At 41.8% G+C, this 17229-nt stretch overlaps 1 protein-coding gene across 6 annotated transcripts in view; it reads left to right on the top strand.

The window, feature by feature from the left end:
- The window catches only part of NOL4 (nucleolar protein 4), a 260409-nt gene that overhangs the window by 140112 nt on the left and 103068 nt on the right, over window positions 1-17229 (top strand). Inside the window, exon 1 of one of the 6 annotated variants that reach the window (XM_053248198.1) lies at window positions 12009-12159. The exons of the other annotated variants lie outside the window; for them this stretch is intronic. The gene's annotated coding sequence lies outside the window, so the exon portion shown is untranslated. Of the gene's footprint in view, window positions 1-12008; window positions 12160-17229 lie in introns of those variants that run through there. 6 annotated transcript variants of the gene reach the window in all.

The following is a 17229-nucleotide window of genomic DNA, read 5'->3' as shown; positions in this document are numbered from 1 at the left end:
CATAACTTTTGGAAAGAATGCCCATTCACCAATAGGGAGGGAAAGGGGAGGGGGGGAGAAGGAGCTGCTAAGGGACTTACTGGCATTTCCTCTCCCTCTCATGAGCCCCTGGTGGCGCAGTGGTAAAACTGCCGCCCTGTAACCAGAAGGTTACAAGTTCGATCCTGACCAGGTGCTCAAGGTTGACTCAGCCTTCCATCCTTCCGAGGTCGGTAAAATGAGTACCCAGAATGTTGGGGGGCAATATGCTAAAATCATTGTAAACCGCTTAGAGAGCTTCCAGCTATAGAGCGGTATATAAATGTAAGTGCTATTGCTATTGCTATTGCTATGTGCCCCACTGGTAGATTTCTTCTTTCACCCTTGGCGGGTGCTACTGCTGCTGCTGCCACTGCTGCTGCAATACCCCATTTGCTAATGAAGAAGCTACTATTATCTTTTCCTGTAAAAACTACCTCCAACGGAAGAGGGGGCTGCTTAGTGCTCACATGCTGAGGGCCCTCACAGACCTAGTGCTTGGCCTGATTGATAACACAGTTTCCCCAAATAACACAGTATTAAGAGTATTAGGATTGTGTTATCACCAATTACTGCTGCTGTGAATTCTTATACATGATAGTGGATTCTGCTGTTTATCTTATATGTATGTATTGTAAGTTTTATATAGATTTACCACATTTAGGTTTTACATATTCATAGTGTGACTCTCTTGTGCTGCAATGGGTCTTTTGCACCACTGCTGCATTCCTCCCCTCCCCATATGCAAATGGAAATATCTCCAGAAGATGGCCATTTTCTTATTCCTTTTGCTTTGTAAACTGTTATGAGAACTTTTGTTGTTGTTGAAAATAAGTATATAAATATTGGCTGACATCTTGACATCGCAACATTAGCATGCTGGGAAGATGTGCCCATACAGCAAAGAGTTTTTTTAGTACCTCAGCGTGGGGTGTGTGTGTGAGTGTGATTTTCATCATTCCCTGCTTCCCCCAGTAGTGCCCTGCACCACTCAAAAATATGTCCTTGAGGGTCATACAGACCTCAAGGACATGTTTTTGGGTGGCACGGGGCACTTCCAGGGAAAGTAGAAATCAACTAAAATTGTCTCTCTCACCTTACGGACTCTATGTTGCAGTATTGTGGAAGTTTTTCGCAGTGTGTGAGTTTCTTCCTACTGTGCTGATGGTTTAGTCAGGATATCATCATCATCATCATCATCATCATCATCATCATCATCATCAATTTATTTATTTAATTTTATTATGAATTATACCTCTTATATTTCATGTTCATTTGGCCCCACTCTTTATCTTTTTTCTGTATACCTATCTATAATATATTCCTACATGAGAACACTTCATGCATCTGATGAGGTAGGCTCTAGTCTACAAAAACTTATACTGCTATCAATATGTTTGTCTTTAAGATGCTACACAGTTCTTTGTAATTTATCTTATTGCCCAAAAGAAAGTAAAAGCTAGTGAGGACCTGCTTTGTGACTAAATAATGAGAAGGCTTGCATACACTTAGATACCATCTGAAAGGCAAGCCAGAAATAGATATGTGATCAGATAGAAAGAGTCCAGCGTGATTAGGCAACCTGATGGGAAGGGATATGGTGTTAATGGACCCTCTGTCTTTTCCTATGCTGACAAGGGGGCTCAACATTCTTGACGGGATTTGCTATCTGGAGCAGAATAATTCTTACCTGCTCCATAAGCCTCCTGCAGACTTTGTCACACAGCATTATATCAAACTTAACTGGTCGCTTGGTCAGTGAAGATAACTGACACTTCAGATAGCACATGCTCAAAAGTGTCACTGTTATATAAACTCTGGCTGCCATAGCAACACCCAGCCTCACACAATTCACCTTATATTGTCACAAAGCCAGATAGCAGCCTCTCCATTCATTGAGTACAATCAAGCTTGGAGAGTTGTGATCAGAAGTCATGGATTCCTGCTCAGAGAAAACGATAATGGGCCTTCTAGGTATATCGACAATGGTATATCGACAATGGATCTAGGTATATCAAAAATGGATTCCCAGTAGATTATGCTGCTCCAGTCTTAAACTCCAAAAAGCATTTCTGCCTTAGAGGCTAGCAAAGAACCAGTTTTAGACCCTTTGAAGCTGCAGACAAATATGTGATATTCAGAGATGGGCAGTATCTAAACCATAAGTATGTAAAATACGTATCCAGTACCTTTGTATTTTGTATTTTGCATCTAAAGTACTTTTCAGAGAAGTATTTTGTATTGTGTATCTAAAATATATTTCCTCAGGTATTTTGTATTTTTAAATCTCAGTCACCACTGCTTTGCTTTCTTGCTTCAGGAGCTGCCTTTTTATTGCAAGCAGGCAGCTCATTGGCTTCCAAGCATCCTTGTGTGTGTGTGTGTGCCTCCCTCTCTGCCGCCTGAAATTTCAATAGTTTTACTCTGCTGCTGACTGGTCAGCCAGCCAAGTTGGAAAATCAAAGGGGAAAAAAGAAAGAGGCTGTCCCTGTGAGTAACATGGGAAATGAGGGGTGAGGGCATGAGAGTCCAGGGGGGACAAGAGGGAGCATTTTTTTATGCCCCCCAGATTTTGGATGTGAGAGAAGTCCCTACCCAACAACTCGCTTGCTGTAAAGTTTCTCTGTCCCTCTAGTTGCAACACTGCAACTAGAAACCTGACCTGACCAGAAGAGGCTGAAGTTCTTCTAGTCCAGTCTCTGTGTAAATCTGGTAAGTTGTTTACACATATCTCCTCATCTGTGCCCCCTATTGTTTATTGCAGACTAATGGTAGCAAATTTCCATTTCTTTCCTTTCTGTGAAACAAAGCATCAGCATACTCTCTGTCTGAAGTTTACCTTTAGAGAGCTTTGCGTTCTGATTGCTGGAGGGCATGCACAGTGCTTAGCCGGATTTCCACGTTACCTGCCTGTGGTGGGAGTGGGACATATTGAGGTGATTTTCATGATTGCTGAGATTGGGTGGGGAGGGTGTGGGGGAAAGTCTGCTTTTAATTCACCTTTCCCCCAGATGACCAAGCCCCGGGTTTTCAGCACACCTCCCAGGTGCCCAGACGAACAGCGTTCCATGGGGTAGCAATGAGTGATATGCAGCCAGAACTCATTGTTATGGCCACAATGTAGCCCACAATGCACTGTGTGTGGTGCATTGGGGATTTCCCCCATCTCTGTGACTCCTTGGGCTGCATGCACACACAATAGCCAGCAGCTGGGTTCGGGGTGCACTAGCACCCTTAACAGGCAAATAGCTGGGTTTAGTAAGGGGGTCAGGCTGCACACGAGCGCCTGGATCTGTGAGGATCCCAACACTTCACACAGCCAGCCTAACCCAGGCTGGGCTGCCCTAGCCTGGGTTAGGCTGGTTGTGAGAACAGCCTCACTATCACTGGGGGACACACAGAACAATACAGGAAATCAAGAAGCCATGCTTGCTTAGACTGGATTAGAAACTTCTAAAGTTTTAAAAGCCATATTTTCCCTCACCACAACCTGTAAAGTTGGGGAAAGAGAGAGAGAGAGAGAGAGAGAACTTTATTCAGCAGCTCTATTTTTGCCCTGCTCAGTTATATCGCCTCTGGAAGTCTTTGGTCATCACTGTTCATGTTATTATTTATGTTTCAGTTCGAATGTCTTTGATTATCATTGTACGTGTTATAATTTATGTTCTATTTTGAATTGTTATATTTGGTTTAATTATTCACTGTTTATCAGTGTTAGAATTTTGAGATTTCCTTACTAGTGGTCTATTGTTTATTAATACATTTCTCCATTGTTGGTTTGCTATATATTATTTCCATATACATTTGCTTTAGTCACGGTTGGGTTTTATCCCCCGTCTGTTTTGCTTGGTTGCATTTCCATGATCGCCCTTGCTTTTGTTTTGGACTCATTTGGCTATGGCAGCTATAGGATTGCAGCCCTTTATTTTATTTATTATTTATTTAGTACATTTATATACCGCTCCATACAAAAAGGTCCCTGGGTGGTTCACAATATAAAATAATTAAAACACTAACATAATTAAAACAATTAAAACACTAACATGATTAAAACAATTTAAAATATAATAAAAACTCTAAAACCGAATTTATAAAACTATATACTAAAAGCCTGACTAAACAGGCAGTTTTTAGATCCTTCCTAAAAATATTCAGAGAAGCGAAAACTCTGATTTCATTAGGAAGCACATTTCAGAGGCCCAGGGCACATCTAGAAAAGGCCTGGTTTCGAGTCGCCACCAGCACAGCTGGTGGCAACCACAACTGGACCTCCCCAGATAATCTTAAGATTTGGTGGGGTTGATGAAGAAGATGTGCTTGGACCCAAGCCATTTAGGGTTTTATAGGTAATAACCTATAAGGGAGAGGTTTGGGTCCAGACTATGTACCTGCTCTTTCCGGGGGAGTACAGCCCCATCCAGAACAGGCATATCTAAACCACTTCCAAAGTCTCAAGCTCCCACAATGAGTATCTCCATCTTCCTTGTATTCAGCCTCAGTTTGTTCTCCCTCATCCAGCCCATTAGTACCTCCAGGCAGGCATTTAGGGAGCATAGACCATTTCCTGATGATGCTGACATGGAGAAATAGATTTGGGTGACACCAGCATACTGATAACACCCTACACAAAATCCCTTGATAATCTCTCCCAGCGGTTTCATGTAGATGTTAAAAAGCATTGGAGACAGTATGGAGCCTTGAGGGACTCCATACTGGAACTCTTGTTTTGTTTTGAAGAGTGACACCATCTGGAACTTATCCAAGAAGTAGGAGCAGAGCTACTCCAAAGCCGTGCCTCCCACCCCCAACCACTTGAGGCACCCCAGAAGGATACCCTGGTCGATGGTATCCAAAAGGATCAACAGAGTCACACTCCCCCTGTCAATTCCTAATTGGCTGACCAAAGCCATCTCAACCCCATAGCCTGCCCGAAAGCCAGTTTGAAATGGGTCCAGATAATCTGCTTCCTCCAAGACAGCCTGAAACGGAGATGTTTCCACCCTCTCAATCACGTTACCCAATCATGGGCGGTTGGAGACAGGCCCATAATTGTCCAATTCTGAGGGATTTAATGCAGGCCTCTTCAAGAGTGGACTAATAATTGCCTTCTTGAGACAAGGAAGCATCCTGCCCTCTCTCAGAGAAGCATTAATTATCTTAAGAAGGCCCTCTCCAATAACCTCACTGCTAGATTGTATAAGCCATGTTGGGCAAGGGTCGAGAGAACAGGTGGTAAGGTGAAGTGTCCCAAATACACATCATTGAGAGTCACAAACTGAAATTGATCCAATTTAACCACACAAGAGGAGCTGCTGGACACCTCCACAATAGACTCTGTGGTAACTGTAGAGTCTAGTTCAACTCGAATACGAGAGATTTGCCCTGCAAAAACTGGAGTATTTCCAGCTTTTTAAACACTCAGTCAGACCAATAATTAACTAATAAGCCTTTGTCATGATTAACTTTTAGTTATTTCAGTGGGTCTACTCTAAGAAGGATTAACATTGGATACATCTGATTGTGTTTTGATTTCTATTTACTTAGCTCTCCACCACCCCCAGAAAAAAAAGCCTGCAGATGCCCATGTAGGGTAGTGAAAATGGGGAAACATAGCAAACATAGCAAAAAGAAAAGGTATTATGTTGTTTTGGAATTATTGGTCTGATTGAGTGTTTAAAAAACTGGAAATACTCCACTTTTTGCAGGGCAAATCGAAGTGCATTAGTATGTTGAATGGGTATCCCATTGTCCAATAGCTATTTAAAAAGATATAATACATGTCTAACATCAAGTAGTCCCATAGAACAGTTATTTTACTTTGCTGGGATGATTCACAGACCCAGAGGCACAATGTGAGTGATTTAATCTTTGAAAAACTTGTATTGCTTAAAGGAAATGGGAACAAGTTTAGATTAAGTAACCAGCATCTCAAAACATCTCATTGTTTCTTTTTTTCAGGCATTGTATTTTGTATTTTAAGATATATTATATTTTGTATTTTTATTGGTGGTTTACCAAGTAGTTTGTATTTTGTATCTAAAATACATTTTCTCAGGCATTTTGTATCTAAAATACTTTAAAAAATGATTTTGCCCATTTCTAGTGGCATTTATTCCCTTTCCCCCCCAATCCTGCTCTACCATTGCAATATAAAAAGGGGAAAGCCAACAGAGCTTTCTGGATCCAACAGAGCATATACACTCAGAGTTTGTCCTGCCTCAGACAGTGGTATAGCTATTATAATTGAGCAGATGGGTTCAAAGAACCCAGGGCTCTATACTCCTGAGGGCCCCCAGCTCCACCCCTCCCTATTTTCTTCATTATCTCCCTCACTCTGAGGGGCTGCCAGAGAGGGGTGAACATGGGCCTCATCTCCCCTAGCTATGCCCCTGCTCTCAGAGGAGCCCTGGAGCTCTTGGACCTGGCATCTCCCACTGAGGCTCTGGTCCTTTCCCCAGAACCTCCTCCATCGCTCCTGGAAACCCAGGAGCAAATAGACAGTAATGCCAAGTCAGGACCAAACTCTAGGGCGGCTTGGGGCCTCCCTCCTAGTGGGCCTACTCAGGAGGAGGGGAAGGCCAGTTCAGGCACATGTTTTGGATCAGGGCCACTTTACAAATTTAACCTGAAACAACACGGCAGTGTCCTGTGGGGAGTCCAATGAGTGTTTGTTTCAAATGCACTGGTCTAGCTCACTAATGGCTGGTACAGACTTTGATTTTTTAAGAGCTAATAGGGAACATGTAACTTTAGTTGCAAGGATTATAAAGCTTCCCCCCCCCCCCCCGCAGGCTGTGCCAGTTAAATCTGAATGATGTTTTTGGGTTTTTTTTTTTAAAAAAAAACCTTTTCCTCTTAGCACCACCTATTCATATCAGCTGTGTAAAGTGGTTGTGCATTTGTCATGAGCAACCTTTGGATAATATCCATGACCTCAATGATGCCATACAATTTTTGCCAGGCAAGCCTGCAAGGATCTTGATAGCTTGAATATTTTAATTTATATTTCTTTTAGTTCTTTTCCAGTTAAGCACTCTCCTGCTGTTTATTTGATTGCTCAATTAAAAAAACACTATTTGTTTGTTTGTTTGTTTGTTATATTTGTAAAAGTAAAGCATGCCGTCAAGTAGATTTCGACTCCTGGTGCCCACAGAGCCCTGTGGTTTGCTTTGGTAGAATATAGGAGGGGTTTACCATTGCCTCCTCCAGCGCAGTATGAGATGATGCCTTTCAGCAACTTTCTTATGTCTCTGCTGCCCAATTTAGTATCCATGGGGATTCAAACTGGCAATCTTCTGCTTGTTAGTCAAGCATTTCCCCGCTGTGCCACTTAAGGTGATTATATTTGTACCCCATCCTAAACTTCTGTCTCTGGACAGTTTACAACAAAATAAAGCAAATTAAAGCAGAAATCAAAACCTTAAAACAATTTAAAATCACAAGTTTAGCTAAAAAGCTTGGGTGAATAAATGTGTCTTTAAAGACTTTTAAAATGTTGTCAGAGTTGGGGAGGCTCATTTCAGCAAGAGAGCACATTTTAGAGTCTTGGGGTGGAAACAGAGAAGGACCGTCCCTGCGTAGCAACCAGAAGAGCTGGTGGCAACTGCAGACAAACCTCTCCAGATGATCTCAGTGAACGATGGGGCTCATGGTGAAGAAGATGTTCTCTTAAATATCCTGGGCCTAAGCTGTTCAGGGCTTTAGAGGTTATAACCAGCACTTTGTATTGTTGGCAGCCAGTGTAGTTCTTTTAATATGGTCTCTTCAAGATGACCCAGAGACCAACCTGGCTGCCACCTTCTGTACCAGCTGCATTTTCCGGTCTATGTACAAAGGCGGCCCCACACAGAGTGCATTGCAGTAGCTAAGTCTGGAGGTTACCAGCATATGTACTACTGTTCTGAGGTCATTCATCTCAAGAAATGGATGCAGCTGGCATATCTGCCGAAGCTGATAGAACACTGCCCCAACCTGAGACACAGGAGAGATTTTGGTCCAAAAACAACCCCTGACAGCATACCTGGTCCTTCTGGGGAAGTGTGACTCCATCCAGAACAGGCAGATCAGAATTGTCTCCTGAGTTCCGATCACACACAATAAGTACCTCCATCTTATTTGGATTCAGTCTCAGTTTGTTATCCCTCATCCAGACTATCACTGCCTGCAAGCAGTCATTTAGGGAGGTTATGTCTTCTCCAGATGATGTTGACATGGATAAATAGATAGGGACTTAGGAAGCTGCCATATACCAAGTCATTGGTCCATCTAACTCAGAATTGTCTACACGGACTGGCAGCGGCTTCTCTAAGGTTGCAGGCAAGAGTCTCTATCAGCCCTATCTTGGAGATGTCAGGAAGGGAACTTGGAACCTTCTGCATGAAAGCATGCAGATGCTCTTCCCAGAGCAGCTCCATCCCCTAAGGGGAATATATTGCAGTGCTTACACATGTAGTCTCCAACATTTCATCTCCCATTGATATGCAACCAGGGTGGACCGTGCTTAGCAAAGGGGACGTCATGCTTGTTATCACAAGACCAGCTCTCCTCCCATGGATCCTTCCATGCACCAAATCTCCCAATGATCTCTCCTAGTTGTGTCATGTAGATATTAAAAAGCATTGGAGACAGAATGAAGCCCTGGGGGACACGATATAAAAGTTCATGTTTTGAAGAACAATAGTCTCCAAGCGACACCATCTGAAATCTGCCCAAGAGGTAGGACTAGAACCAGTAATAATAATAGTCTTGGAGGATTATAGTCCATTGTCATGTCTATTACAAGGTGACCAGTTTCCTCTATGATTATTGATTAGAAAAAAATTTAGGGACACAAAAGCCACCTTCAAACGTCACGGGTAACCTTAGGCAAACACACCTCAGGTTCACCCTCCGTGACATCTGAATTATCGGGCCCATGGTTTCTGGACCCAACCACTGTTCCGATTCCTCCCCTGGAATGAATCCTCAGTTGATGTAAGGTATACTTATCAAATGAAGAGTCCGTAGGTCTAATGTGATGTCCAGTATGTGCAAGCTGCACAAAGTGGAGTTAAAAGGAGGAAGCTCCTCCCTCTCTCCAATGCAATTGGCTGCCGTGGCTGTCCTTCCTTCATTGGAGGAAGTCTGCACAGCCAGTTCCTTCCCCTTTGCAGTCTCCAAGACTACAGATTGTGATCATCTGGGAGTGGGAGACGACGCAAACTGCAGAGCCATTGAACCCGCAGTTTCAAGTTAAATTCGAAGGCAGCTAAAGTATTCTTTCATCAGGCAAATAAAATTATATTGATAGACTGGCAATTTGGTAGAACATTTTTACTTACCTGTAGTAATACTATGATGTTTTATAATGTAGAACTCATATTCAAAAACCTTAATGATATGCTTTCTGCACAGTATTCAGAAAGTAAAATTTTTAGTCTCATGATAGTTATTGATGTTTCACAATGGGATTGGCTTGCTTGTCAATTAAAAATAAGTAGTTTATTTTTGGTTCTAACAATACCTTGATCTGGGATAGCCCAAACCATTTCAGCACCGGAGTGGAAAATTCAAATCGTACCCTCACTCCAGGTAGAAAAATAATAAATGAAATAGCAGATAATTTGTCACCCTTTAGGGGCATCCAAAATCTGCCAGCATTTTTATTCTAATTCATGGAAGGGCCAGCCCTGAGCTCAGTTATTACACTTGCATTATTTGATGAATAAATCCGACAACTAGGAGGGGAAAAAAACCTATAACATAATAGCAGAGCTCTACACTGGAAGACTAGGTAAAAGAAAACAAAAAATGCCTCCAAAGAGAGAAATCATTTGGCTAATAGATTCCTCTATGCTTGTGAATTCTGGTTCACTGGTTTTAATAGCAGAACCATATGTTATTTGAGGTTTTGGCCCTTCTCCAATACTACAGAGCACAAGAGTAGAAAAAAATGCAAAAATAAGAAAACCTTTTAAATTAAATAATAACAAATACAGGTGCTATAGGTGTTTAATGAATGAATAAACTCTTCATGGCAAGCTGAGGGAATAGAATTAAAGCCATTAAGATTCCCCCCGCCCCAGTGCTATATACATGCATAGAGCAGGCAAATTCCAAGTCTTGAATTAAGGCAAATCGAAGGGCTGCATCATTCTACTGATGATCTATCAGGAATCTGAATGGACAGTCACAACATATGGTCTTGATAAAATGTATCATTCATGGTTTCTTGAATGAAAGCTCCTTTTTAAGTGCAGCCCAAGACAGCGGGATATTATTTGACAAACATTGTAAAACATTTTTGGTATACATGGAAGCCTCTTTGATCAGCTCACTGGCATGACTAGAAGATACTAAGAGAGACCTGAATTTGGCAACTTAGATTTTAGATTGTGGTAACTTAGATTGACAGTAACACAACTGAGATTGTTTTTATTTTCTACAGTGTCAATGGAGGGAGTAGGGCTATAGCAGAAGTAGTAAATAAATACAATGAATTAACATATAGTTCTTTCAATGCTGAACTATAGGAAAAGTCCTCACAGACTTGCTGCTGTATTTGTTGCATTTGTTGTTCTTATTAGCCACCTAATGGTGCAGCGGGGAAATGACTTGACTAGCAAGCCGGCGGTTACCAGTTTGAATCCGCACTGGTATGTTTCTGGGACTATGGGAAACACCTATATCAGGCAGCAGTGATAAAGGAAGATGCTGAAAAGCATCATCTCATACTGTGCGGGAGATGCCAATGGTAAACCCCTCCTGTATTCTACCAAAGAGAACTGCAGGGCTCTGTGGTTGCCAGGAGTCGATACCAACTCGACGACACTTTACATGTATTAGAGGGGAATGGAAGTAGTAGTACCACCAACATAAAGGAGCTGAGAGAATAGCCTTGGATTTCCATTCAAAGCAATTATAGTTGTACAGTAAGGAATATGTGCTTCTTTCATTGCTGCTTCTAGGTCTCATGCAAAATGGGGGAGATGAGTACCCCACTATGACTATATACATGCTCTCCCTTGTGTAGACACATATCTTCTTTAGATATACACATCACTCATGCCCACATACAAAATCCAGAAGCAGTGACAATGAAAGCATCAGTTATAAATGCTTCTTTTATTGCTGTTTTGGCTGAATGTCCAAAGCCATCCAGAAAGGCAACCAATTCCATGGCTATAATTTATTGGTTGGCCAAAAGCCATCCAAGTCAAATAAAGATGAAAATGCTCTGGAAAAGCAGGTAGGCCATATTTAGGTAGTTTACAAAATGACAGACATTTAATATATAAATATAACAACAAAAATTATAAAGGTTTGTTTAAATTGTCATTGAGAAAAATGTTTAAAATACAGAACCAAAATGTTTTAATATGGGAGGTAAGTGAATTTATGTTTTCTGTGAAGTACAGAACTCTCTAAATGTATTGTGTTTGTTTTGCAGTAGCTCATTTGAGAAATGGGGCCTTTATCATTTGCTTTTGTCAGCATATCTGGTTTCTGTCTTCAACTAGAAACCTAGTTGCTCTCAGACCTTAATATTATTTTGCGCTTTTTGTATGAGATCATTCTCTGCTTAAAGAGAAGATCATGGGGCATGCAAATGCTGAAAGACTGGCTTTCTCATTTTTTTCTTTCACACATTGAGTGTCTACTAAAGTGTAGGGATCACATGTAAGAATATGAAATGGTTTACAAAGTAGCCACACTTCATTCAAAATATAACACATCCAGAAATGGCAAATTCACTAAAGTATTATGTAATATTCCAATGATATTCTTAACTAGTTAATCTCCCTACAGCAAAATACATAGATAATTAACATCCCAGGCTGTCAGTAAACTTGGCGGAATTAAATCCTAGAGGTAGAAGCCCATAGCCCTGGAGGAAGACTGAGTGCATGCCTCCCTGTCATCTTTTCGGCTCATATCAGTAGTCCCAATGCTAGAATGTGTTGTCATAGCAACACCATCTCTTGCTTCATACAGGAAAGATTAGCTCTTGCTGTGCAGTGGAGAGAATTTAGGGGAAGTCAAGCTAATCCCTGGGTGCTCTGCAAGAGAAAGGTTGGACCTCGCCTGAGGGATGCTGTATCTACAATGATAGAATTGGCCTGCCACAGACTCTGGTATTTAAGTTGAAGAGCAGAATTCACAGTAAGTGTCAGCATCTCCCAAGTGGAATATTGAATCAGGGGTGTCTATGTCTTGTTGAAGAATGCCCCATGCCCACAGTCAAATAACATTAAGCAGCTCTGTCTAGAATTCCAGTACATCCACTAGTTTAAGTGGCATTTTAAACACAGATGTAAAGCTTTAATTCATAAATAAATGGAGAGGAAGAAGTGTCCATAACTATTCATAAGAGATATATCTAAAAATCTTAGTTATGTCAGTTTAGTAGCAGCAGTGAGCATGGGTTACAAATTGGAGAGAGCATTCAAGGGTATTGAATGCTTCAACAATCTATTGAAAACTTGAAAATCCCTAAAGTTCAGGCTGAGAAGGAAGTGAGAAAGAAAGCATGTGGAAACCTATTTGTGTGTACTACAGCAATCTCCACTACTCAAAGTGCTGAACTATAAATTTTGAACATGCAAGTTCAGGCATTAGTTTAGTGTTGATTTATGATCTTCATTTAAAAAACAGCACAAAAAAAGAAAAGAAAAAAGAGAATTACAATGTTAGTTCCTTAAGAATAAGTCAGAAAACTGATTTTAATATAGCGTAATGTACTTTATGTGGTGTTTTTGCGATACAATAACTTTTCTTCATCTCTCCATTTTATTAATACCAGGATGAAAAGCAAATATTTTAATTGTTTACATTCTGTTTATGTGCTTTCCTCTGCTACTTCCAGAAAGAGTTTGAGTATTCTGGCTTTCATCCATAAATTTTACAGAAAAATGTGAAATCAATAAAGTTTCTCCCCCAATTTCTTTATTGCTAAAATAGATTGTGTATGCAAACCACCAAGCATTATGTAAGCCTTTGTCATAAATCCCATTGTAAAAAGGAATGCTTTATGGATTATCATGGGAGGGGTACGGAACTGAAATATTCATGAACAAATACATAAGATATGAAGGTGCTCTAGTGTAACTTTATTTGTTGATTTTGCTTGTCATGTTAAACCCTACTTATATTGTTGCAATATACATTTATAAGGAATTTAGATTCTATTAACAAAGATATTCTATGAACAAAGATAGTTATTGCAATGTTTTTGTAAAATACATTATGAGTAATTCACGATATGTATGAGGTTCAGGATTTGAAAAGCTGATATAATAGTAGTATTAATTAAAGTGTCAGTTTAGATTCCAAAATATATTTTGAAACAAGTGTAACTCCTTTTTAATGTAAACAAACTGAATATGTTCTGTTGGTACACTATCAATATGCAGTTTGTCCTTTGCATAAAAAGGATCCAAAGGTAACTGTGAAGAGACAGTAGAACTCTTTCAAAAGAAGTCAGATGCTGCCATTGCTGTGTTCCAACAGATATCTCATCTTCAGCCTTAAGTAATTTACGGAATTAAATGACATGGGTAAACATGGGGAGAACATTCTTTCTCACACCAATAATTACATCCATTCTATAGTATTTTTCACTGGTTTTAGAACATACAAATAAAACTGAAAGAAAAATTAGTATTCTATTATATGGATTGTTTTCTCATCACACTGTGTGAGCGTTGGGAAGGAAGGAACATTTTTAAAAAGTGTCTAACAACAAAACTAACCTAATTTAATAATTCATTGGAAATTATTATCTAATGGATATATAAGTAATATAAAGGCACATGTACAGATAATGCAAATTATTTGTACAGTGAAACTTTCACAGTAAAATTAAACATATAGTACTATTACTCTGTACAAACCCAGAATCCTAAAGTGTGCAGCTAGGGTGACTGGTTGAATATATTCCCCAAACCATTTACCATAATTTTTTATTATTTCAGTCAATTCAGATGTGACAAAACTGGCAATATTTTGGAAAGATCTTTTTCCACTCCTTATCCTGGCACCCCAAGGTGCTAATATATTTCTCTTAGGCATACCAGTCGCCAATCCCATGTGTGGCAACTCTCATGAGAGTTTGTGAACAGCTGCCAGATAGTGATGGATGGGAGGGAAGAAAATGGCACTGGCTGGGCCAGGGGCCCCGAGGGGAAAAAAGACGGTGGTGAATGGCAGCAACAGGCGAGTTGCCAGCTAGTTGGCTGGCAGGCGGGCAGAGATAATGGTGGGGGCGGGCGGAAGAAGGGGGCGGAGGCTGGGCAGGAAGAAAACAACAGTGGTGGTGGCAGGTGGGTGGGGGAAGTGGCGGCAGGTGGGGCAAATGGTGACAGGTGGGCGGGGGAACAGCACGGGTGGGGGAAACAGCGGCAGCGGGGGCAATAGGGGGGAGCGACAGCAAACTAGAGGCGCAGATGCCTTGCGCCCAGCCCAGCTAGTACTATTTATTTATCTCTCTATATAATTATCTAAGGCGTACCCTTGGCTAATCCTGTGTGCGACAGCTCTCATGAGAGTTTGTGAGCGAACTCCCGGGAGTGGGAGAGGAAAGTGACAGTGGCAGCAGGGAAGAAAAGGTGAACAGGCAGGTGGGTAGCTGGAGATAAAGCGGCAGCAGAGGGGGGAGAAAGCAGTGGCCGAGGGGGGGGAGAAAACAGTGGCCAGGGGGGAAGAAAGCAGTGGTTGCGGGGGAGGGAGGTCCAGCAGAAGCGCATACCACCTCCAACCTGCAGCCTCCACTGTGAGCCAGTGGGAGAGCACACATCATCTCCAACCAGCCTACTCACGAGGAGGACAGCCAAGCAAGCATGGGAGAGGGTGGATAAGCCTCCTTCTTTTTGGCACTGAACCTGCTCCAAGGGGGCAAAATTGAAGGGGGACCCTGAGTGGGCACCATAGAGGAGTTGCACCAGTGGTTTGGCCTTGTAATTTGAGCACTGTGGGAATGTATTGGCCTCCTTTAGTCCGTAGGAATTTTAGAATGGTTGTGGAGCTCTTCTGAGCGGTAAGGGTGATATGGTCGCAGTGGGCCTTTCTTGAGCCAGAGGCATGTTGGACCACCCCCAGATATTTGAAACAAGTGACCTGTTTGACCTTGTGGCTATCTGTACTCCAGGGGTGAGTCTTGGGTATTCTGGCAAAAGCCATAACTTTAGTTTTGTGGTAGTTGATTTCTAGTTGATTGTACTTGCAGTACTGAGTTAGAGCCACCAATGCTCTTCTGAGACCTATAGGAGTCCTTGAGAAGATTGCAGCATCATTGTTGTACAGCAGAGTGGAAATGCTTGTATCTGCCAGTTTGGGAGGATGGAAGTCTAGGCTACTACGGTAGCTCACCATGTCATTGATGTAAAAGTTGGATAGGAGCGGGGCCAGGATGCAGCCCTGTTTGACTCCCTTCTGTGTCAGGACAGGGTTGCACCATTCCTTGAGGGTCGTATCTACATGAAGAATGCAGATGAAATAGAGCCGGCATTGGTCGATTGAAGAGGATTCCAACTTCTCCCATAGCTTGACTCAGGAGATGAAATCAAATGCAGCCTTAAGATCTATGAAGGCAGGGTAAAGGGAGACTGAGTTATTGGAAGAATATTTTTCAATAAGGTGCTGGAGCACCAGGCATTGGTCAGTTGTGGATCTACCCTCCCTAAAGTCGGCTTGCTCCCCTGTAAGCAGATTTTCTTGCTCTAGCCATTCCCTACGTTTCCCGTGAAGATGTCTAGAATAGAGCATGCTGATAGTGTGGAGCAAGCTGATGAGCCTATAGTTGGCGGGGTCATCTTTTATTTATTTTATTATTTATTTATTTTACATATTTTCATACCACCCAAACTTACGTCTCTGGGCGGTTTACAACAAGATAAAAACAATATTAAAACATTAGTTAAAAACAAAAACAAGAAATATAAAAACAAAACGATTTAAATTTTTTTAAAAACAATATTCTAAAACAACGTTTAAAACAATCAAAACTATCTGTTAAAAACCTGGGTGAACATTGAACTTTGAATAAAAAGTTATTTAAGATAAAAACCTGGGTGAACAGATGCATCTTTAAAGAATTTTAAAAAATTGTCAGAGATGGGGAGGCTCTTATTTCACCAGGGAGCACATTCCAAAGCCTCGGGGCAGCAACAGAGAAGGCCTGTCCCTGAGTAGCCACCAGATGAGCCTGTGGCAAATGCAGATGGACCTCTCCTGATGATCTCAATGGGTGGTGGGGTTCATAACGAAGAAGACATTCTCTTAAATACCCAGGGCCCAAGCTGTTTAGGGCTTTATAGGTCATAACTAACACCTTGTATTTTTCCTGGAAACATATCAGCAGCCAGTGTAACTCCTTCAATACAGGAGTAATATGGTCTCTCCTAGATGACCCAGAGACCAGCCTGGCTGCTGCATTCTGAACCAATTGTAGTTTCTGGACTACATACAAGGGCAGGCCCACATAGAGCACATTGCAGTAATCCAGTCTGGAGGTTACCAGCAGATGTACCACTGTTTTGAGGTCATCAGTCTCAAGAAATGGACGCAGCTGGCATATCAGCCAAAGCTGATAGAAGGCACCTCTGGCCACTGCCTCAACCTGGGACTTCAGGAAGACACTTGGATCCAGAAGCACCCCCAGACTGTGTACCTGTTCCTTCTGGGGAAGTGTGACCCCATCCAGAACAGGCAGATCAAAATCATCTCCCAAGTTTCGACCTCGCACAATGAGTACCTCCGTCTTTTCTGGATTCAGTCTCAGTTTGTTATCACTCATCCAGCCCATTACCGACTCCAGACAGGCATTTAGGGAGGTTATACCCTCTCCTGATGATGCTGACTTGGAGAAATAGATTTGGGTGTCATCAGCATACTGATAACACCCTGCACCAAATCTCCTGATGATCTCTCCCAGCGGTTTCATGTAGATGTTAAACAACATCGGAGACAATACGGAGCCCTCAGGGACACCATACAAAAGTTGAGATTTTGAAGAATAACAGTCTCCAAGGGACACCATCTGGAACCTGCCCGAGAAGTAGGAGCGGAACCACTGCAAAGCAGTGCCTCTCACTCCCAACCCCCTCAGATGTTCCAGAAGAATACTATGGCCGATAGTATCGAAAGCCGCCGAGAGGTCCAAAAGGACCAACAGAGTCACACTTCCTCTGTCAATTACCAGTTGGAGATCATCCATCAGACCGACCAAGGCAGTCT

Source organism: Hemicordylus capensis, chromosome 4 (genome assembly GCF_027244095.1).
Source record: "Hemicordylus capensis ecotype Gifberg chromosome 4, rHemCap1.1.pri, whole genome shotgun sequence".
In the NCBI taxonomy this organism is placed as follows: Eukaryota; Metazoa; Chordata; class Lepidosauria; order Squamata; family Cordylidae; genus Hemicordylus; species Hemicordylus capensis.
Note: the sequence above shows the minus strand (reverse complement) of the source record. Positions and strands in the feature narration are given on the sequence as shown.